The 23,444-nt window shown below is 39.3% G+C and overlaps 1 long non-coding RNA gene across 2 annotated transcripts in view; it reads left to right on the top strand.

The window, feature by feature from the left end:
* Positions 1–23,444, top strand: part of LOC107133137 (uncharacterized) — a 191,894-nt gene that overhangs the window by 25,663 nt on the left and 142,787 nt on the right. For both annotated transcript variants that reach the window (XR_009490561.1, XR_009490560.1), the window contains exons 2-3: positions 3,387–3,502; positions 5,971–6,068. This is a non-coding gene — a long non-coding RNA (uncharacterized lncRNA). The remainder of the gene's footprint in view (positions 1–3,386; positions 3,503–5,970; positions 6,069–23,444) is intronic.

Genomic DNA, 23,444 nt, shown 5'->3' with positions numbered 1-23,444 from the left:
AAATCACAACATTTAGGGTAGCTCTAACGTGATTTGGGGGTTTGACTTTTGCTTGAGAACAGATGACAGATGATATGGATCCATGTAGACTATTGTTTTCAGTTATTCCTTTTCTTCATTCATTAAATCAGTAATCAGTTATTCACTAGGAACTTGTATGGGTCAGGCGTGTAATACACATGAGATTTTTCAAGTAATGTGTGCACCCAGCACTACTGCAGAAGAACCTGTGTTCTCCAGAACACTGATCGGGGTCTTTAGCGAACTGAGACTGTAGAGAGGAGTCTAACACTGTGCCCGAGGAACAAGAGGCACAAAAAATGTGCCAGGTAGGTATCTCACGGGCTCGCAACTCACCAAGCTCCCAAGGGGTGCTTGGTTCTTTTTAACACTGCAGCCGTCACATTTTCCAGTTTCCAGACCATCACATTTGGTTTGCTTTGTCTGAAGTGCTCGTTTCCCCTCTTCTTCCAAATAACTCCACATCATGCTCATATCTCAACCCATTTCCCGTCTTCAGGGAGACCCTCCTGGACCCCCTGGCCCAGCTTAGACTAAGGTCCTCTTGATGTAAGGAAATGTCACTCTTTATTCCATTTTTCTTTTAAATTTTACTACAGTTACTCCATCTCTTAATATTTGTTTGATGTCTATTTTTCTTGCTTCATTTTCCTTTTTTAAAAATACTGTTAACTAGCATAGCCTAGGATAAGTTACAGTAACAATTAATTCCGCAATCTCAGGTACATAACACAACGAAGATGTATTTCTTGCTTGTGCTTCGTTTCTAGTGCGGATCAGAAGAGAGTTTGGCTTTACACAATCCTTCAGAGACTCAGGGCAGTAGAGGCAGGCACCACCAAATGCTGCCGGTGAATCTACCAGAACGGAGTTGAAGGGGTGTTTTGTGCCTTATTTGTTTGTTTCTTTGCTTGCTTGCTTGCTTGTTTTTGGTTACTTGGTCCAGGCAACAGGAACAGACGAGCTCAGGTCTTGACACTCTCCATTGCTGGATCAGTCATAGTCCCGCCCAACTGGCATGAGCTTGAGAAATGCGGTTCTCTTTGTGCCCTGAAGGGAGAAGAATCTGATGTTGTTGAGTGAAATCCCTAGAAAACAACAATGGTGAAAAGGAAGTGATGTCCCAAATTAGGCCAAAATTGAGGAAAGAATAGCTGAAAAGCTACTCTAATTAGATTTGGTTCAATTATACATGTACTACTAAAAGGCTTTGCCTCGGGGATTGCTAATTCATTTCCAACTGTAATTGAGTAATTGTTTGGAGGAGAAAAAGATTAAGAGAAATTGAGAGGGGCAAGCATAATCCCTTTTGTAAAAATTTATTGGAAATTGGGTTCATAAACTATAAACTGATGGATTATTGCTGGGGTTGTTTATGGGAAGTTGCAGAAACAGTAGCCCAAAGACATACTTGTCCACATAATGTTACTGCTCCAATTAAAAATATATAAATCGAGAGTAAGCATTTAGAAACTTTGGTAGACAGTTGTCAGAGAATTTTACATCTATCAAATGTAATAATTTTAAGATATTTTAAAAATATTAAGAAATGCACTTGCATTTTGTGTCTTTGTGATTTCATTTTTCTAATGAATCACTTATTATTGTATTTTACAAAAGTTTCAGTCGATGATAGGTGGAAAATTAAAAAAAAACAAACCAGACTAGTTCGTCACCCCCAGATGACTTGTGAAGGACTAGTTTGAGCACTTACTGAAGGATGTGAAAGAAAGTGACTCCTGGGAATTAGCCTGAGTTGATACACCTAGACAAGCAGCAAATACCAGTCCACACATTTTTTTTTTCAATGACTAATCTAGTAATGTTGCAGAAATTCAGAATATTTAGTATAGATGGATCTTGGCCCATGGACAAGTTTCTCGCCTTTTTGGAAAAGTTGAAATATGGGCTACATTATTAAATAGGTTATCAGCTAACTGTGACAACAAAGAGCCCTGGTTTATAGGCCCAGCATCCGCCTCCCCAGCGTCCCCCTCCCCAGCGTCCCCCTCCCCAGCGTCCGCCTCCCCAGCGTCCGCCTCCCCAGTGTCCACCTCTCCACCCTTCCTGGACACCACTTCACCTATGATGGCATACTCAGGTCCTCTCTACATTTCTAATCCCCAGTTTTCCCCCAGTTGTACCTTTGCACCAGGTCTGAGATGTGGAGAATGCAAAGCCAAATAAAATAATTTTTAACATTTAAAGGAAAAGATGGGGGAGACCTATGTAAAGCATACATAATAAAGCATATATTTCAATGGATGGAGTTAATGTGCAACCTAATAATCAAAATAGTGAAAGTAATCTTAGATTGTATTGTAAGGAGATTTATTGACCTGTCTACCAATTTATATTCCATTTTTCCTCCAAACTAAGTTAAGTTGTTTTTCTATCCACGTGTCTTTAAAGATATCAAATAAACTATTGAAGTATGTTCAAGATATTTTATTACATGTGTGTGTACACAGTCACTCAGTCATGTCCGACTCTTTGTAACCCCATGGACAATAGCTCACCAGGCTCCTCTGTCCATAGGATTTTCCAGACAAGAATTCTAGACTGGGTTACCATTTCCTACTCTAGGGGATCTTCCCTAGCCAGGGATCGAACCCTTGTGTCTTGCATTGCCTGCATGGGTAGGTGAAGATTCAAATAGATTGTTGAAGTAGGTTCAAAACATTTTATTACAGATTGTAATATTACAAGAGGTAGGTCTCAAATTTGTTGCTGAGCTATCTAGTAACCAGAACAAAGAGACAAGTAAGAATTATGAATAAAAGTGAAGCTTTTTTTCCCAGGAAAAACCAAGCTTTTTGCTGAAATCCATGCTTTCTGTGTTCCCACAGAAAGGAAATTGTGTGATATAGCAGTCAATATCCACTAACAAATAGGTAAAATAAATATAATTTGAGGAGTTTATATGTCTTTTTCTTTCTGTAGCTCTTGCTACAGTAGTCTGGCTTGGTCGAAATGTAACAAAACACATCTAAAGCAGTTCTCAAGTTTTAGATTGTCTAAGGTTTGCCTGGGTAGAGTCTGACTCAGCAGATCAAGGGTGGGGCTCAGAAATCTGTTGTTGAAAAGCATCTCAGTTGATTCTGATGCCCATGGTCCAGAGACCACAGTTTGAGAAAGAGTGATCTAGAGGAGTCCTTGGCAGTTTTCCTTGTGGATGGTTGATCACCATTGAGCCTTAGATAAAAATGGCTGGTATTTGTGATTCTGCTATTTGGCAAGAATCTGGACTGCAGAAATCAAACCTTGCTACTTTAGGAAGCAGCCATGTGAAGTTTGATCTTGAATGCTTCCTGTTAAATGTACTTTGAACAAAACACCAGTTTTTCCCTCTTATGTTTCTCCAGACTCTCTGCAATCAATAAACACCATAAATGTAGGATTCTTGTGAAAGTGAGAGAGCCTACACAAAAAATTCCTCTTCAAAACACTGATATGAAATACTGCCTGAGGAGCTTCCCAGGTAATATGGAAGAGTTATTTAAAATATTATCTTAAAGATCAAATGGACAAATACCACTGCTTAATCCTTTAAAAATGAAGAGACTAATGAGTTTTATGCTTTATATTGGATTATTTAGAATGTTTAGTAATCTTTCATTTAATCTGTAGCATGTAATATTGTATAAGAAGTAAATAGGCTAATGTCTCTTTTTTAAAAAACTGTAGTTCAAAGTAATGTGTTTGATAATAGAAAAAATAAGTCATGTGTTTTGAAGATTTTAGGTCCTTTGGCTGACCGAGCAGTACATGGCAGGGGGTGGGTACTAAATTTCTTAGAATTGTGTTACTGATCCCTTGAGAGGATGTTTGAACTAACCTCAAAAGGAAATATCAGTCACCTTCCTACAAGTCAGGTAGTATGAAGAATCACAGGATAAAATGAAAAGAGTATGCTTTGTGCAAAAGAAAAATCTTTTGAAAGAAATTTCTGAAACGTTACATAAAAAAGAATAGATTTTCTAGATAGTGGAATTTCTTTCCATTTTATTTATAAATATGAAATCAAATAATCCCCATATCCAAGTTAATCCAACTTTTTAAGGCTCCTACATGTGGGCCTATTAACTATATATTTTCTAAAGGCTTCTTTATTTTATGAAACACATTAGCACAGTACACTTCAATGTATTGAACTTGGACCATTTTTTTCCCTTATATAAATGTGCTGCCTAAATTGTGGTGATTCTTGAAGGATTGCACATTTTTGATATAGAGTCCAAAATGAAAATTGTGTTTCATGGAGATAGAGATTGTAGCTTTTGTACATGAAATCAAAGCATCTTGGAGACCAAGCAAATTTTTTCATCCTCCTTCTCTGTTGCATGTTAAACACATTGAAACAGGTTACCAGCAGCAGCAGTATCCATGGTATCCAGGTGGAAATCTTTGTTACAGTATTTCTTCCAGCTTTCATCTACCCTTTAATCAGAAGTTTCTAAGATCAAGTTTCAACACTTGATATATTACATCCGCTCTCTTGCTGTGCCTGTTGTTGCGCATCATTCTTTTGTTCCCTACAGGTATTTCAGGGAAGACTTTGTCAAAAGATCGATTTTATCAATATGTAATCTTTTAAACAGTGATTTTCCAAACTATTTGTCTAATATGTTTTGCTGTTGTTGTTCGGTTGCTATGTCATGTCCGACTGTTTGCAACCCCACAGACTGCAGCACACCAGGCTCCTCTGTCCTCCACTGTCTCCTGGAGCTTGCTCAAATTCATGTCCATTGAGTCGGTGATGCCATCCAACCATCTCATCCTCTGTCGTCCCCTTCTCCTCCCGCCTTCAATCTTTCCCAGCATGGGGTCTTTTTCCAATGAGTTGGCTCTTCACATCAGGTGGCCAAAGGATTGGAACTTCAGCTTCAGCCTCAGTCTTTCCCATGAATATTCAGCATTTTTATTTTCTTTAGGATGGACCGGTTGGATCTCCTTGCAGTCTAAGGGACTCTCAAGAGTCTTCTCCAGCACCACAGTTCAAAAGCATCAATTCTTTGGTACTCAGGCTTCTTTATGTCTTTAACTTATGAGACATTCATATTCCAATCTGCTCTAGATATAGACCCTAAGCCCATAAGGCCTTGTTTTATTACAAAACTCTTTCTCTGTAAATTATTTAGCATCACTTCGATCATTATTCTTTTTATGTTGAGTTTATTTTTCATACTGTTAGTTCAGTATTTTGATCCAGGAATATTCTCCACTCCCTCATGTCTTAAAAGCTTTCTTTATCATAGCAGAAAGTGTTCATTACAAACCTTTTTAGATTTCCCCAATGTCCATGATTTAGGAGTTGTAAAATTTAGTCTGGGTCTTCCCCCATGGCTCAGAGGTAAAAAATCTGCCTGCAATGCAGAAGACCCAGGTTTGATCCCCTGGGTCAGGAAGATCCCCTGGAGGAGGGCATGGCAACCCACTCCAGTGTTCTTGCCTGGAGAATCCCATGGACAGAGGAGCCTGGTGGGCTACAGTCCATGGGGTCGCAAAGAGTCAGACACGACTGAAGCAACCGAGCACACAGGCACACAAACTTTAGTGTAGGAAAACCAGATCCTGATCATGTCTTATGTAGTTAGATGTTCACTTTTTGCACTAAAAAAAAAAAAAACCATTTAATTCTACACTCATACTTTCAAACTGCAAAAGCATAAAATCCTTAGATATATCTACAAATCTGTATTAGTTATCTATTTATGTGAAACAAATTAGTGCCAAACATAGCAGCTTAAAAGAATGAGCCTTGATTATCCCACAGTTTCTGAGGGTCAGAAATTTGGGAGCAACTCAGTTGGGATTATGCATCTGAGCCTCTCAAGAGTTTGCAGCCAACCTGTAGGCTGGTCGCTGTTATCCCAAGTCTCTACTTGGGATCTGGAATTACTTTGAAACTTACTCATGTGATTATAGGGAAGCCTTGGTTCCTTGCAGGCTTTTAGTTGGAGACTTCAACTGAAGAGAAAGACACACGCGCAGAGGGAAGGACAGCATAAGATGGAAGTTATGTATAACGTCATCTCGGAAGAAAGGTATCATCATTTCCGCCACATTCTGTCAGTCTCCAGAGCATCCTTGCAGGACCAGGGCCTGAGATGCAGGGCGGCAGTGAAGAGCAGCGCAGGGTGGGGAAGGGGTGCAGCCCACGGGGCCGTCGTGAGGGGCTGCTGCTACCAGGCCTTTCAGTGTCCCATCCAGGCTTTCAGATGGACGCATTCTAGGTTTCTTCTGAAGAAATGAGTAATCCCCACGGACGTTAATTAAGTCACGGTAGTGGACTAAGACCTACGGCTAGCCTTAGATAAATTACTACTCTATTGGCACCCTCCAGTCAGCTGGATCATGTCTCTTAGATGACGGCCTAAACTTACGCGCCATGGTTTCCAAGTTATTTCATTTTCCAGTTTTCAAAGAAAAAGGAGAAGGATTGCTCTTGTTTCATCTGGAGAATAGCTGCATGGAAGATTCCTCTTCTACACGTGGCCTGTGGGCTGTGCTCAGTTGCTCAGTCGTGTCCAGCTCTGTGGCCCCATGGACTGTAGCCCACCAGGCTGCTCTGTCCATGGGCATGCTCTAGGCAGAAATGCTGGAGTCGGTTGCCATGCCCTCCTCCAGGGGCTCTTCCAGTACAGAAATTGAACCCAGGTCTCCCACAAGGCAAGCAGATTCTTTACCATCTGAGCCACCAGGGAAGCCCAAGAATCCTGGAGTGGGTAGCCTATTCCTTCTCCAGGGGGATTTCCTGACCCAGGAATTGAACTGGGGTCCTCTGCACTGCAGGCGGGTTCTTCACCATGCTTAATTTAGCTGCATGGAAATACGTCATGATGGTGTATGATTCGGTGGACTTAGGTAGGGATCTGTGAAGATAAAGGGAGTGTGGAGGCAGAGAGTCATGAATTCATTTTAGTTTTCAACTTGTACAAAGCAGTGTCTTCAGCAGGGGAGATGTGATGATAAGACATTCTGCTCACCCTCAAGGAGCTCAGAGTAGTTACAAGCTTCAGACCAAACGTAAACGTGGGTCATCATTCATGTCCCCAACCCACTAGCTTCAGGGTGGACATCCTGTCTGTCAAGACTGTGGTGAAAACCGGTGAGATGATCTGTATGATGTTGTGATCTAGTCAAAACCGATGTGTTATATAAATGCCTTATTAAATTTCAAAGGGCCTGTCACAGGCACGGTCATTATCAGATGTTTCTATACAAAATGTGTATTTTCCCCTCCTGCAACATAAGTATTAAAATTTCTAATACAGTCACACCTGTGATCAGTCTTCTCTTACAAATAGGAACCAAGATGGCAAAATGGAAGTAATTCTCTAATTAATTCAAAATAGAACCAAACCCTTTCCCCTAATTATTTGCCAAAAAGAATCATAGTATGTTTCTTCTGGGGAAATTAGTATTTTAGGCAAAAGTGATTGTTGGCTTGCAGAGTCTTAAATAATTTTCAAATATTTAAAATAATTTGGAGTAAAATACCATCCTCATTTTGAGAAATAAGACAGCGAACTTAAAAGCCTTTAAGTTCAGACAAAAACACTGTATAAGAATAAAGAATCAAGATAACATTTTTGTTCTATATTGTATCACTACTAAAATGCTGAATTTCAACTCAAATCTTGAAATTATATGGAGAGAAATTCTCCCCCCAAAATAGACTCTCATCTAAAGTTTTAAATGAGATCTTTTATTCCTTTGAGGGGGCGCGTCTTTCATATGGTCAGTCATTAGATGTAACAGGCAAGCTGCATTAGATATACACCACACCAACCCAGAATGATACAACATATTGCAGGTTTCAGTTAGTGTTAAAAGAAAAGGAAACGAAATGTAGCTACAATAAAGCTTATTAACTAAGGAAGAATTAATTTATTATTTTCCTCCCTCTGGTGTTGGAGTGCATAGTATAACCAGGCCTTTGAGTTTTTGCTATGCTAAACTCAACCTGTGAAGAAGGGAACGGCAACCCACTCCACTCCACAGCAACCCACTTCTGGTCTGGGGAATTCCAGGGACACAGGAGCCTGGTGGTCCTTGTGGGGTTGCAAGGAGTTGGACACTACTGAAGCAACTTAGCATGCAAACTCAACCTGAGAACCCGAATTGCAGGATCCTTATTGCCTGTCGGTGTGTGTGTGTGTGTGTGTGTTTGTGTGAGTTTGTGTGTGTGTGTGAGTCGCTCAGTTGTGTCTGACTCTTGCGACCCTACTGCCCATGGGGTTTTCAGGCAGGAATACTGGAGTGGGTTGCCATTTTCCTCCTCCAGGGGATCTTCCCGATCCAGGGATGGAACCTGCGTCTTCCGTGTCTCCTGCATTGGCAGGAGGATTCTTTACCCACTGGTTGTCTGTCAGTAGACCAGATTAATACACAAATGCTTATTATTTACAATACAGGAAAATACGAGATAATCAGCTTGTACAAATTCTTTTTTGCAGTGTGGTATCTTTAAATTTTGAACTCTCAACGAGTAATTTCTGAACGTGTCTCCTGGTATTTTGTTATCTGCAAATTATGGCTGTATTACCTTAAGAAAATTCAATATCTGGAGAATCATTATTTAACAAATACATGGAGGAGAGAAAATTGTTACTATTTGTACTACATAAAGATTTTGTTTTACAAAATGATGCCACTGCATGATTCCTATAAACAGGGAGCTTCTCCAATGCATTTAAGATGTGAATTGAATAACAGAAATGTGATGTATATAGAAATTTCCAGCCAAACATTTGCAGTGGAACAAACAGAAAGATTTTTAAAGTGTAAGACTGTTTCTGATTAATTCACGTTAAGGGAGAGTTTAAAACATTTAACAAAAATCACAATCCATCTTTGGGAATCTGTTGATTTTTTTTGCCACTAATTTTATTGTAGCTTTCACCAATCAGTGTGATCAAATTTAGCTTTCAGTTCATCTATGGCTTACTAAATCTCTCTGAATTTATATCAGTCAAGATGCTAAATGAGGATATAGAACATCTATGATCTTCTAATGCATTGGTTGCCATGGAAGCTGCTTTTCTGGCCTGATTTGATCAATTTTTTTTTCAAGCAAGTAATTTGATAATTCTTTCCAAAGGGAAAATGTCATAATGTTCTTGTTCCTAATTGAAAGAACCAAATTGTGTCTTTAAATTCATAATGGTCTTCTCCTAATAACCATGATATTTTGGTCATTTTATTTATACACAGCAGATACTAATCCTTGAGTTTGTATATTTTTAAAAGTGTGTGGGGAAAAAACTGTAGTATTGTTCAGCCACCAAAAATAAAAAGTGACAGTTCAAAGATAAAAAAAAAAAGTGTGTCACTTAAAGTCTTTCTATTTTTAACTTCTTTTTTCTATGTTTATAAAAAGATGATCTAAAAAATCCAAATCTTTTAAATGTAAACATTGGTGATGTTTTGCTTGAGAAGTAGTGGCTACTTGCATCACAGATAATTAAACATTTAGGTAAAAATACTCCTCCTGCCAGCCAGCACTGTCATCAAAAGCCTTCATTAAATGCTGCATTTGCATATTATATTTATCTCAGTTAGCAGAACTGGGATCCTTACTCAGAATTTTTTGACCACCTAGTCCTGATAATCTGCTTCCTGAAATGAAATGGAACAGGAATGAAAATATGCCATGCTATGAAATGTTATGTGCAGGAAGGGTCTTTTTCAGTTTTCCTAAACCCATCTCAAACCCTATGCAGTGCTTTTATTTTATGATTATAGACATAAGATCCAGTGTGCATTTGCGTAGTTAACTTTAATGCTGCATGAGAAATAGGGGCATCATGAAATTAATTAGGACATTTACTTTCAGTCCTGAGAAAAAAAACAAGTTCCTCTCCAGCCGTCGCGGGATGGCCTGTAGGTGGCAGTGTGTAGCAAGGAGAGGCTGGCTGATCCTCAGCGTGAGCTCTTTCACAGCAAAAGTGAAAAGCAAAACGATCAGTTTCTTGTCAGAAATGCCTTCTTGCATCTCTTACATTTGGCTTCTTCCTCTAATGAATTTCTGAACATATGTGTCCCGTATCATCGATAACATCACCATTCATTTTCTTTGGTTCAAAAACAATGCTTTTTCTTTAATATGTACCTCCAAGTGCCCACAATAGTGTTATGAGCCCTGTGCGTGTTAAGAAATATTTTTTTGCCCTACTGACTGTCAATACTGAGTTGAAAGCAAACATCTCAACTGCTCTATCATTTTCTGTTTCTCAAAGTTTGAGTACAGAAGTTATCTGGAGAGGATTGGCCAAGATATGAAGAACAAATATATAGACACACTGTTTAAAAAATGTTCAGAAGTGGGGATTTGTTTTTGCATTCTAAAGGAAAGCTCCTGTGAGCTTCTCTCTGTGATATGCGGCTCCATCTGGTTTTGTTGGGAGTTGGGCTTTGCCAGATCTGTCCAAATGCTTTGTCATAAATTCAAATATGAAGCCATGTTTATCCCTTTTCATTATGCCTGTATATCCATGCCATCCCCACTCTCTTATGTGACTATAATTTTCATAGCAACAACATAAATATAGAAAGAGTCCCCAAGAATTTTTTCCCTGATCGTCTTTTCTCCCATCCTAAACAGGAGTTATTGGCATTTTGGAAGCAATGCATGTTTCCAACGACCAATGTCTTTTGTAAAAGAAACAGTAAAGAAATTAGACCAGTCCAAACACTGCTGCTCCAAATCTTGATCGGAGAGTTCATTACTTTTTACGTAATTGTATTCTATCCATGTCTGATTCAGTTAGAAGTTCTTTCCAACAAAGTAGATTACAGCATCTGGAGCTTTTGATCTCCTTTAAGCCTCTGAGGTAATCAGGCAAAATGATCACTTCAAAAAGGGAACGCAAACCCTCAAAATCCATCTCCCCGATTTCTAAAGACACTTTTAACCCTCTACGTGTGTTGCAGCTGCCACCCTAAGGTCACAGCTGGGCTCAGTTCTAAGCTGTGAGCTTAACTATTGCAGCACATTTAAGGATCTCCTAATGCTGTGTTTGTCAACACTGGCTTATTTCTTTTGGCTACTTGTTTTTTTTTTTTTAAAGGACACTGAAATCAAGCTCATTAATTCAATTATTTAAAAAAAAAAAGCAAAACTCTTGCAAAAAAAAAAAAAAAGCTATTTAATGTGGCCTTTCCCAGTTATTTGACGTCTATAGCCGTGAAAAGTTGGAAAGGTCATTTTCTCTGTCCCTGGTCTTGCCAGTGTGTTCAGATTCATAAAAACAAGCTTTTTCCTTGAGTCTCGTTTGCGCCTTTCTGCCTTCGAGCTGCAATGCCTTTCTACTGCGTCTCTTGTTTTCTATCAGATGTCACTTGCTTTCGTGCTGTTTATGCTCTGGGTACTTTATGCTTTTGTCCTTTTCAAACTGCTGTAGATGTTTGTGGGCTTCAGCTCCCTGGCACAACTGTTCTCTTCCTTCGTAAGCTTCCTCTTGTGGGTAGAACACCGATCCGTTGTTGTTTAATAAAGCAGGAATCTGATTTCATTCCTTTCACATCCATCAAAACGTCTTTTCCTAGAACTGGCATTCTTCCACTATTATTTGGTTAACTTGCCACATACAAGTGATTTTTCATTTCTTGATTGGGGAAAGAAGCTCTCAAGGGTGATGTCGAGCTGGAGAACACCAGCTTTCCTCCTTGAGACAAAGGGCTTGCTTCTCTGCCATTTTGGTACTCAGCCAGCCTCTAGCACTGTGAAGCTCCTGGCTTTTGTGAAAGTTAGTGATCTTTGGAGAAAACTGTCTCATATTTAAGTTCATCTTGAGTTAAAAAATTCTTATATAACCTAAACGGATGAACTGCTGAAATTAATTACATAATAACGATTCTGAACGTTCATGTGTGTGTAGTTTTCTTTATCTGTAAAAGTCTCAGATTGTAGCCTTTCTCTATAGACTCCCATTTCTTTTCCTGGTGTTACTGTTAAGAAACAAACAAGCGTTATTTTTCTCATTTTTTGGGTGGTCAAAATGAAGCCAGGCTAAGTGAGCAGAAACTAATAGAGAAGGGAATAAATGTCTCCTGATTCCAAGCCTGCTGCCTCCAGCCCTTTGAAGGTGCTGGCTTCTGTGAAAGTTAGTGATATTTAGAGGAAAATGTCACCGTTAAAGCGCACTATGGCTTCTACTGGACCAAAGGGATGCTGTGTCTCCCATGGGAAGGCAACGTGGTGATGTGTTTTAGAAACGTCATGTAGATCTGTAACTGCTAAAGGGAGGCAGTGTTCTTTGATTACTGCAAGAGTCTGTTAGCTGATTAGAGAAGGTTCTTAATAATATAGGAGGCAGGAGAATTCCTGCAAGCTTCTCCTGACTGTGCAATCCATTTGGGGACTCATTACTGAAATACTGCTTAATGCCTAAAATAAGAATAGTGAGCGTTTGCAGACAACACCTTATGTAAGGACTATGTATGACCAATTATTTTTTTCCCAAGGAGGAGATAAACATTTTATTGAAAAATATATATATTTAACCTTTTTTCCTAATTACGATATACATTCATAGAAGTTTAGAATATGCAAAGATGCAAAACTGAGTTGTCTGTAATTTTCTCACTTTGATATAATTGTTTTTTAGATTTTTAAGTAAACACACATTCAGAATTTTACAAAAATGGGTTTGTGGGTCTCTCAAGAGAGCTCCAACAAAAAGCATCCTTTTTCAACATCTAAAAAGATGTTGAGAGAAAAATCCAAAAGAACTATAGAGGCAAAAATAATGTTTATTACTAACAGAGGGTAGGCAGAGCAAGTAGATTGATATCTGCTACCCAAATAGACTTGCATGCAGAAATTCCAAGATCATGCAGATTCCTTGTTCTGATGCCGGGTTCTCCTCCGGGTTGTGGCCCATGCAGGAGCCCCACCCAGGTAAAGCTTACAGCCTGGAAGAGGGGCAAGTCTGTGTCCTCTGCAGGAACACTCATCTCAAGAGGAAGTGAGGGGAGCTAAGCGGAAGTATCAGCTATTGTATTCACATTTACCAACTAATTAACTCACGGGGCCAAGAAAATGTGCATTACACAAATTAGTTTCCCTTAACTGCAGGGACATTCAATATGGACAGTCAAGTATTTCACACCAGCAGGTTACACACTACCTCTTGGCTTATATTTTGTCCCCTTTTCCCATTTAACCAGGAAACTTGACTTTTCTCTAGATTCTAGGGGAACCCACTAGATTTACATTAGCCAAGCATTTTCTTTGGCATATAGCATGAATCAAAGCTGGAAATATTATTAATTATGATTATATAAAAAGGAAAAAATATAAAAAAACAGCATGAGGGGACATTGATGCTACCCCACTTCAAGACATACTATGAAACAACAGTAGAAAAGCCTAAACAAATGGATCAGTGGAGCAGAGTGGAGAGCTCAGAGATGGACCTCCATCAATATAGTCAACTGATGTGTGACAAAGAAGCGAAGGCCACAAATGGTGAAAGATGGTCTTCAGCAATTACTACTGGGACAACCGGACATCCACTTGCAAATAAAAATTGAATCCAGATGCAGACCTTGTACCCTTCTCAAAAATTAATTCAAAGTAGAGCATAGACCTAAATGTAAAATGCAAAACTATAAAACTCCTAAAAGATAAAATAGGAGAAAACCTAGATGACCTTGGATTTGTCAGTGACTTTTCAGATACAACACAAAGGATGTGATTCAAAAAGAAAGAATTGGCAAGTTGGACTTCATTAATTTTAAAAATTTCTGTGTGAAAAACAACATCAAGAGAATCAAGAGACAAGTCAGAGAAAATTTGAAAAAGCCTGATAAAGCTGATAAAGAACTCTGACCCAAATATAGAAGGAACTCTTAAAACTCAACAACAAGAAAATAAACAACTTAAAAAACATGGGTCAAAGGTCTTAACAGATCCGTCACCAAAGAAAATATACAGATGGCAAGTAAACACATGAGGAGATGCTTCACATCAAATGTTATCAGGGAACTGTGGATTAGAGCAAAGAGATACCGCTCACTTCACACCCATCAGAGTAGCTAAAAGTCCAGAATACTGACAACACCAAATGCTGGTAAGGATGTGGGGCAACAGAAACTCATTTATTGCTACTAAATAAATAGTAGCGATTTGTACTCTTTTGTATTCAGGAACACAAAATGGTATAGTCCTTTTGGAGCATAGTTTGGTGGTTTCTTGTAAAACTACGCCTGCTCTTACCATACGATCCAGCAGGCACATTTCTGGGTATTTACCAAAGGAGTTGAAGACTTGTATCTACACAAAAACCTGCACTCCTGTGTTTACAGCAGCTTTATTCACAATTGCCCAAACTTGGAAACAACTGAGAGGCCTTTCAATAGGTGAATGGATAGACCGGGGTACATGTAGACACCGGATTATTACTTGGTGTGAAAAAGAAGTGAGCCACCAAGCCGGGAAAAGACACAGAGGAATCTTAAATGCATACTACTAAGCGAGAGAAACTAATATAAAAATGGCTGCATACTGTTAGACTGTATAACATTTGGGAGAAGGAAAACTATAGAGACAATAAAAAAGAATATCAGTATTTGTTGGGGTTAGGAAGAAGGAAAGGATAAATTGGCAGTGAAATTGCCAAATATGGTACTATCATGGTGGATACATGCCGTCATCAATGTGTCCCGACTCACAGAATGAACACCACCAAGAGGGAAGCCTCATATAGATGCCAGACAGTGGGTAATGACGTGCTGGTTCAGTTTCATCAGTTGTAACAAATGTGCCTCTCTGATGGGGGATGTTGATAAAGAGGGAGGTTGTCTGTGTTCAAAAGCAGGTATATGTGGGAAAACTTTGTGCCTTCTGCTCGATTACTCTAAAGATACTCTACCTAATTCTATGCTAAATTGGTTTGTTTAAACTCTAATTATTAAACGTTGAAATACATTCATATTGGTTTAAATAATCAAAAAGGACTTAATGGAAGAAGTTGGACATTTGATCCGTGAAAGACTGGATGCAGTTTGGCCGTGGCTCAAAGGGGGAACAGCATTCACAAAGGCAGAGCAGTGTCAGAGGCTCAAAGAGCAGCGTTTCATCAAACTACAACACTAATCCAGTCCTTGGTTTTCTTCTTAAAGTGGCTTTGGAAAGTACATGTTGAAACTTCAGAGCCGTCCTGGGAGAATTCAGTTCAGTCCCTTCACCATTATAATAATTCTGCTTTTCTCCCTTTAGTCTTTGGTCTATCCTTCGTTTCCTGATCTTTGTAACAAAATAATGAAAATAATAAAAATTGAATCTGAATTGTACTAGCACTTAGAAGATTTGCCTCTGCGGGAGCTCAATTTGAAGTCTCAGGAAACAACCATGAACAACCCTGAGTGAACTTCCCTTGAACTCAATTGTTGTGACCACTAAGCTGTAACTCTGAGCTAACATTAGGGTCATGTTGCACAGTGAATAGTAGCTATTGTTACCAAGTGTTTGTAATATATAGAGAATGCCGTGGAAATTGCTGAAACCAAAAACATTCGTATCTAAAAATTGTTGTTCACCACAGGCTAGTATAAATTCTGTGGTAAAGAGGGTCCATTGCACGTTGACATAACGTAATGATTGTTCTTATGAAATACTGAGTTGACCATAATCATTTATATTCATGAACTGTGATTTCTTGGTACTTTTGATGCTACATTTGCAACTATGGAATTACTTACCATTTGGTACCAGTTTATTCTATGAATAATAACAAAAACCATTATATTGAATAGTCTCTAGAGCAGGGAAATATTTTCTACTGGAATAAATTCTAGGGGTAGAATTCTGATTCATGAATACAAAGTTGAAAGATTTAGTTAGAATTAGGATTTTGCTAACCATTATTTTTCTTCCTCTTGGGAAAATCTCAAACCCAAGACAAAGCTTCTATCACATAATCTGGGCTTCCCAGGTGCTCTAATGGTGAAGAACCCGCCCGCCAATGCTGGAGAGGTGAGAGAGGCTTGTTCGATCCCTGGGTCAGAAAAATCCCTGGAGGAGGGCAGGGCAACCCACTCCAGTATTCTTGCCTGGAGAATCCCGCGGACAGAGGAGCCTGGCGGGCTGCAGCCTTGGGGTCGCAAAAGAGTTAGAGAGGACAGAAGGACTTCGCACACATGGACATGGGTATCTGTCCATAACTCTGTCCGTGGGATTCTTCAGGCAAGAATCCTGGAGTGGATCACCATTCCCTTCTCCAGGGGATCTTCCCGCCCCAGGGGCTGAACCTGTATCCCCTGCACTGGCAGCTGGATCCTTCACCACTGAGCCAGCTGGGAAGCCCAGTGCTTCTTCACACAGAAACTAACCTCGAACCATCAGCTTGTAGATTAAGCTTTTTCAAAATGGGTTTTCGGTTTCAACATAACTTATACTTCCAAAAATTCAAGTATTATAATCCTGTCTTCTGCCTACAGAACCAATAATTTATAAAATGTTTTAAACTCATTTCTGCCTGATATACCATTAAATGGTATATATAAGATAAGCTATCTAATATGTACATTAAAATTATTATTTTTGCATTGTAAAATATTTTGAATCTAATTGTGATTTTTTAAAAAATAAAACACATATTGTACCTTTTCGACTTTTCCACCCCACACGTCTTGGCTATTGTTTGTTTGCTAATGTGGCTTTTCATCTCTGCATCATATCCATTGAATAGATGCTTATGAAATATTCAAACTCAGCCTCACTGGATATATTTTAATTTCTCACTGTTTGAGCATTTTGTTGGTTAATTTTTTTCTTTAGATAACAGACATATCTATTTAAAGCTTTATGTTATGATAGTATGATATAATATATCTTATTAATTTCCTAATAATCATTTTGTCATTGAATAACTTACTCTTGTAGAATGTATTTATTTGTGAATCACTATGGATCCCATAATAGTGTGTGACTTTTTAAACTTGCATAAAGGTTTACACTTTTCCACAAAGCCTTGCGATAAATGTTTAAAAGGCACTGTGCGATTGGATAATGCTGTATGTTTTCCAAGAGACAGTAACTTCCTACCGGGAAAATTAAAAAATTGATTCCAGGAAAATCCAAGCTTGATAACATAAATTAGCCTCATGATGATACTGAAAGTTAATGCTCTGTGTGGTGCAAGTGTGCTTAAAACAAACAAAAAAAAGCAATTGTGTCTCTAGTTGCAGATGACATAGAATTCTTGTAAAAGGTGTCCTTTGATTTGTAATTTTAGTGTTTATTTCTCTTTCTTTTGATTCAATGTCTATATTGTTGCTCACAGAAACAATGAAAGAAGTCACCTTCCTGTCGGGCATAAGAATGAGTAATTGATAGGTGAGCCTGCCATTTTGGTTCATGTTCCAGCAATGCCATGACTTCAGTAGTTGAGATTCATTAAGTTCTCTTTTATGGCTCTGCCATTTGTCTCATTATAAGTTAGCTTTTGAGCAATTTCCGTTATTTATTCTCTAGCAAAACTAAGCCAATGAGGTTGTTTGAAAGCAATCATTCTTTCAGAATGGATGGCTTGTCTTTGTTTTAGGATGTTATTGGGTAAATTTCTTTTTTTCTGCAATACATGTTTTATTACTCTTGGATGATACTGATGAAGTTTGATTACAAATCAAGGACACTGTCAAAGAAGAAGGGCTTCCATGGAGCTGAAATGAGGCGTGCTGCCTGGGAGGCCTTAAGATGGAGCATAAACTTTCTATTAACACGGGAGAGTCATGTAGTGTGAGTCAAAATCATGTATCATATCAAAGCTACAAGAAGATAATGATGTCTATTGGAATGATAATGTATGAGAACAGTCAGATCAGTTCATATTTATGTCAAATATAAGGTTTTAGAAACTCTATAACAATTCTCCACAGTATACCTGTCTGACATACTGCTGCCGAGGAATAGAAGAGAGAATGATTTCAACAGATTTGCCTCAGGTTAGTCACCTAACACGTAAGTTAGTGATTAAGAAAATGGTTTGAACATTTTACCTTTAGGAAGGATATGGGCTAATTTCCTCATTTTTCAAAGCATCTTTAGATACTGCCTGAGATAATTAATTCAAAACTAGCAATTTAATAACATAATTTAAAATTATAGAGGCAAACACTGGGAATATCTCAAATGAGTAAGAAATAATAGGCCCGGGAGAGAAATGAGGAGAGCTAGGTAGGTACCAAATCCCTCATCTCTCATGATGAGGAAACATGAGAAGCTGCCTGGCCTTTATAAATAGGGAGACACATGGAGATATATTATGGTGATAGTGACCAGTAAAATAACTAAAAATAAAGACGTTGAAATATCTGTTTTAGGAGAACAGAGCTGGAAGGTTAGATCTGAGAAAAGATATCTTGTCTTCTCACTCTTAAGTTCCATATTGTTTGAATTTACTCTTTCGTGTGTATCCTCTATCTTTAGAAGAGATACTCTCCTTTGGTATTTCTGTTCTCTGTTCTCCTCGTCTGTTTTACAATCACACATAGCTTTACCCCCAGGTGGCGCAGGAAGCCAATGCAGGAGATGCAGGTTCAACCCCTGGGTCAGGAAGATCCCCTGGAGAAGGGAATGGCAACCCCCTCCAGTATTCTGGCCTGGAGAAGCCCATGGACAGAGGAGCCCTGGCGGGCTGCAGCCCATGGTGCCACAAAGAGTCAGACACGACTGAGCGACTAACGCTTTACCCAAATCTCAAACAGCTGAGGCCTCTGCATCTCTCTGTAGGAAAGGATCGTCTCATGTGACCTCCGGAGGATTTTCACTGGGTTTGTGGCCCTGCCAGTCCTCTGTGGGTCTGCCTACACTGTCTACGTTGTCAGATTGAGGGCTCGGCGGAGGAAAACATTTGTTATAAAATAGGATTCCAAAGGCTAGAACAGAGCCTACTTCAAATAAAAGGAATCCCTTCTGGGCGTAATAAGGACCGGCACCAGAAGCTTCAGCGTAGGGTAGGTGCACTAGCTTCTACCCATTCATTAGTGGGCGGTGAGACAAAATTGTGGCTGGATTTTCATCTTATTAGGGTTAGGGTTTATTCAGGGAATCCTCTTTCTTCTGATAGGTAGAAGATGTAGCACACGGTCTCTAGGGAAGTATTTCTCCATGTATGATCCATACGTGTGCTGAATGAGAATCAACCTGGGGTGTTCAGATTTCGCAGGCCCCACACTACACCTGCTGCTTCAGAATCTTCTGAGTCCTGGGAATCTTAACTTTTAATAAGCTCCCCAGATGGTTCTGGGGCCCACCAAAGTGGAAGAGTCTTTGCATGGAAAGTAGAAACACATATGAGACTTGTTCTAGATAGGTGTGTTTCAAGAATGTGGCTCTTACGTGACCGTCACAGAGTGTGCGGTCAAACAGTGTCTGGGGAAAGATGGTCCGTGCCGAGATTGTTTTTCTAATTGTGTACACTATTTGTAATTGTACCTTTTCTTTTTCTTGTAATACTATTTTTCTTTCACTTTATGCTAGAGAAATAGTGATGAATGCTAATGAGGCAATAGTTACTCCAGCCCTAGACTCTCATTCCAGGTAATTATTTGAAACCAGAACAGCGCTTAACAGCACTGCCTTACCTCTTTTGGGAGATGAGCTAATTAAAAGCTCAAGCAAGACAGACTCTTGTTTTTTTTTTGGTTTCCTTTTCTACGCTGGTTAAGGGGAAGAAAAGGGAAAAAAATAAGAATATTTTGGCTTCTGATGTTTTTCTGCCATCATTTTATGTTAGTAAAATATGGAGTGTGTTTCTAATTTTTCTGTTCTGAAAAATAGGATGGCGGATTAATAGGAAATGGGGGAGGAGGTACAACTGAAAAATGAGTAAAATTTATTCAGCCAGAATCATTTAAAAAGATACAGTAGAAGAGAGCAGTGTTTTAGACAAATTATCCAGATGATTGAGGGAAAGCAAATAAAAGTTTTGGATCTCATTAACTAGATATATTTCTTAAACTGTGTCACACCAGTATACTTTGTGGACTGTAAATCTGAGTCCCACTTGAGCTTCCCTGGCGTCTCAGTGGTAAGGACCCGCCTGCCAGTGTGGGAGATGCTGCTTCAGATACTGGGTGGGGAAGATCCCCCGGAGAAGGACATGACAGCCCACTCCGGTGTTCTTGCTGGGAAACCCCACGCACAGAGGAGCCTGGTGGGCTGCAGTCCAGGGGCGTCACAAAGAGTTGGACACCACTGAGCGACTAAACAACAAGACAGATTAATGGGATACATGCCATGGTACAAGCCATCACTGCACTGATTTTACAAAGACAAATGCCACCATCTTGTCATTGATATGAAAGAGGATTTTTTTTTTTGGTTTGGATTTTTGTTTTGCTGAAAGAACCATCAAATCAAACCTCAATGTATTTCCCACAGTCTTATTCTTGGCCAAGTTGGTGTGGAAAGCGTGTTTTCCTGAGCGCCCTTGTTCCACTTGGCTGCCCGTTTCCTTTTGGAGCCATCTATCAAACTATGTTTTGTAGCGTGATCTATCAGACCATATTTTCAAAGCAAAATCCATCTCAAACGACAGTATCCTATCTTTTCAAAGTTTCCAGCCAACTTACCATTGTGAGAAAAGCAAAAGGACTGGCCTGGGCAGCAGGATTTGGGCTAAATTCCACATATTATTGCTCTTTTGATGTTCGCTCATAAACCCCGGGTGGTCTGGTTGCACTTCTCCTTTCCGTGTGCGCTTTACACTGCAATGTCCCGCTCTTCCCAGAGGTGTCGGTGATATCGTTGTGTGGGAAATGATCCTGTTTATAGTTTTGATGTCATCTTGTTAAATCTGGGAGGTGATTAGGGTGTTCCTGAGAAACATATAAAGATATTGTGACTTACTGCCATTTATGAATTCAGATGTGTCCATGTAGAGTACATTCCTTTTGCTTTTGAAATGACAATACGAGGGCTTTTAAAATTATTCTTTAAGATGGTATGTGCGTGTAGTGGAATCTGAAATGGAGCTGTAGTAAATATCCATGTAATCTACAGGGTTTGACACAGTGTATCACCATTTCAGTTTCCAGCTTCATTATCTGCCTTTTGCACTGTTGCTTTGGACTAGCTCCCTTCCCCCCTTCGATAGTGACAACAGAAGAGCTCAACTCTCTACAGTTTGTGGTTGCGTTTGGCTTAGTGAAAAATCTTATAATATTCATTCATTCCTGCACGCTTGTCTCACAGGGTAAGGTAACCATATCATTTGCTTCAGGTCTTCCGTTTTCTTGTTTAAATTCAGAAGCTCTTTTTATTTCTAAATTTATTTTCTTTAGCACACCGAATTCTCTCTGGCACTCCCGTGAACAGCTGTGGGTGGTGATGGGGCGATGTTTGGAGACAGTGCTTCTGCGTTCTGCATGTCCCCCCGAGCGGCTTTATAGAACATGGAAAGTACAGTCTAGCTCTGTGGCAGATGGACTTTCAAATAGCAGTCACCGGGATCTTTCCCTTTCATATCAAGAAACACAAGCTATATACCCTACTTAGTATGCTGACATTTCACAGTTGATATCCCCATATATTTTCCCTTTCACTTGATGGCAGGGATGGGAATTGAGGTGCCCTTTTCAAACAAAACATGCTTTCTTTTTTAGCGTCTGTGAATGTTGACTACAACAAATCTATTTGGCTGAATTCTGCGTGTTTTCTAAATTCCTGTGTTGTACACCTAATGCAGTGAGTGCCTTGTGTTGGAAGAAGGCTTAATAGTTTTCTAAGAGTTCATTAGCATTTGGCTCATCAATTGCTATATTTTAATATATATTTAGTAATTGTTAAAAGGGTATTTTTATGTCATCTTTTGTTCCTTTTTCCCTTCATTTGTTTGAGTATTTGCATTTTATTGGTTTAAAAATGTACAGAAATTGGTGCTAAAAGAATTCTTGAACAGTTCAGTGACATCAAATATAGTGTTTAAAAATCTTAACAGTGAAAAAAAAAAAAGAAAAAAAAATCTTAACAGTGGAAACCACTATCTAGTTTAATTTATGTCCTGTGTTTTGAACTGATTTTTACTTTGTATTCTGGAGGATTTAGATGGCCAGGCAAGTTTTCCAAAATGGAAAAAAAATGAGTTTTGCCAAAGAGATGGGGAATTGCACTACGTTTTAAGCTTCTTTTTAAAAGGCAGTTTCAAATATTAAAAACTTTCAGCACAAATATTGCATGCTTGTTCTCAGTTCTGCAGTAAATTTGGTTATGGAAAATTTAATACAGTCTGTGTGAAGAGTCTAGAGATAAGTAAGTGTGTTGTTTCCTCTTGGGTAACTCCAAATTGTTTTCTTCAAACTTGTGATTTAGCAGGTAATCCTCTAGGTGAACCTTGACAATTTGGTTACACTGGGGCGCCAGGCCCTCTGAAAACAGAAGGTGATTGGCTAGCTGCCTCACCACTTTCAGCTCTGGACCTTGGGGAGAGAGACATGTGAATCTTTACGATGAATATTACTGTGGGGTTTATTTAGATTGAAAAGTATCCATGGAGAGTCATAGGAGAAGTTTTTAAGGAGTCTAAGACCCATTAGTGAGTGGCAGTTTGAAAATTTCATTGGTACAAGTGTAACTCTTGGTACTACCTCTCCTGTTTATTTGAAAAGGAGACAAGTGTTTTTGAAATGTTAAGATTAACCAGTGGAAACAGAAAAATTTGTTCTCTGAGAAACAGAAAATAATCTGTGATAAAAAAGGGTTCAAAGTTAGTGATCCTGACTATTTTGTGGTGGTGGAAAGTGGATTTTGTTAAAAGTGAGTGGGCAGGGCAGGTATAGGTTATTATTTATGAGAGTGGCTAACAGTTTTAAGGCCACAATTATATGCCAGATGCTGGGCCAACTGCTTCATGTGTAGAATCACATTTTATCCTTATAACCCTATGAAGTAGGAACCATTATCTCTCCTGTTATACGTGTGAGGGAACTGAGACTTGGAAAGAGAAGTGCGGAAGATAGAAGAATGGCTTCCCCGCATAGTCCACACCCTAATGCCTGGGCCTGTAACCGAGGAAAACGACACTTTCCAGATGCGATTACAGTTAAGGACTGTGGAGTGGGAGGGGGGATTAGCTTGGCTTATCTGGGTGCCTCCATCCTCATCACAGAAATCTTTAAAAGGGCTTCGAGATCCAGCTGTGACGATGAGGAAGGGTCAGAGAGGCATAAAACTGTGGCTTGGAAGGGAAGAAGGGCGCCCTGAGCCGAGGAATGCAGGCATCCTGCAGACATTGGGAAGTGCGAGGAAGCAGACCCCTTGCCTTGTTTTGTAGTGTCTGTGAATGCCAAAAAGCCCAACACTTTAGGCTTCAGAAAGTCTCTTGGTGCATTTAGGCTGCTATAACAGAACCACAGACTACAGGGCTTATAAATGACAGAAATGTATTTCTCAAAGTTCTGGAGACTGGAAA

Source organism: Bos taurus, chromosome 14 (genome assembly GCF_002263795.3).
Source record: "Bos taurus isolate L1 Dominette 01449 registration number 42190680 breed Hereford chromosome 14, ARS-UCD2.0, whole genome shotgun sequence".
Taxonomy (NCBI): Eukaryota; Metazoa; Chordata; class Mammalia; order Artiodactyla; family Bovidae; genus Bos; species Bos taurus.
Note: the sequence above shows the minus strand (reverse complement) of the source record. Positions and strands in the feature narration are given on the sequence as shown.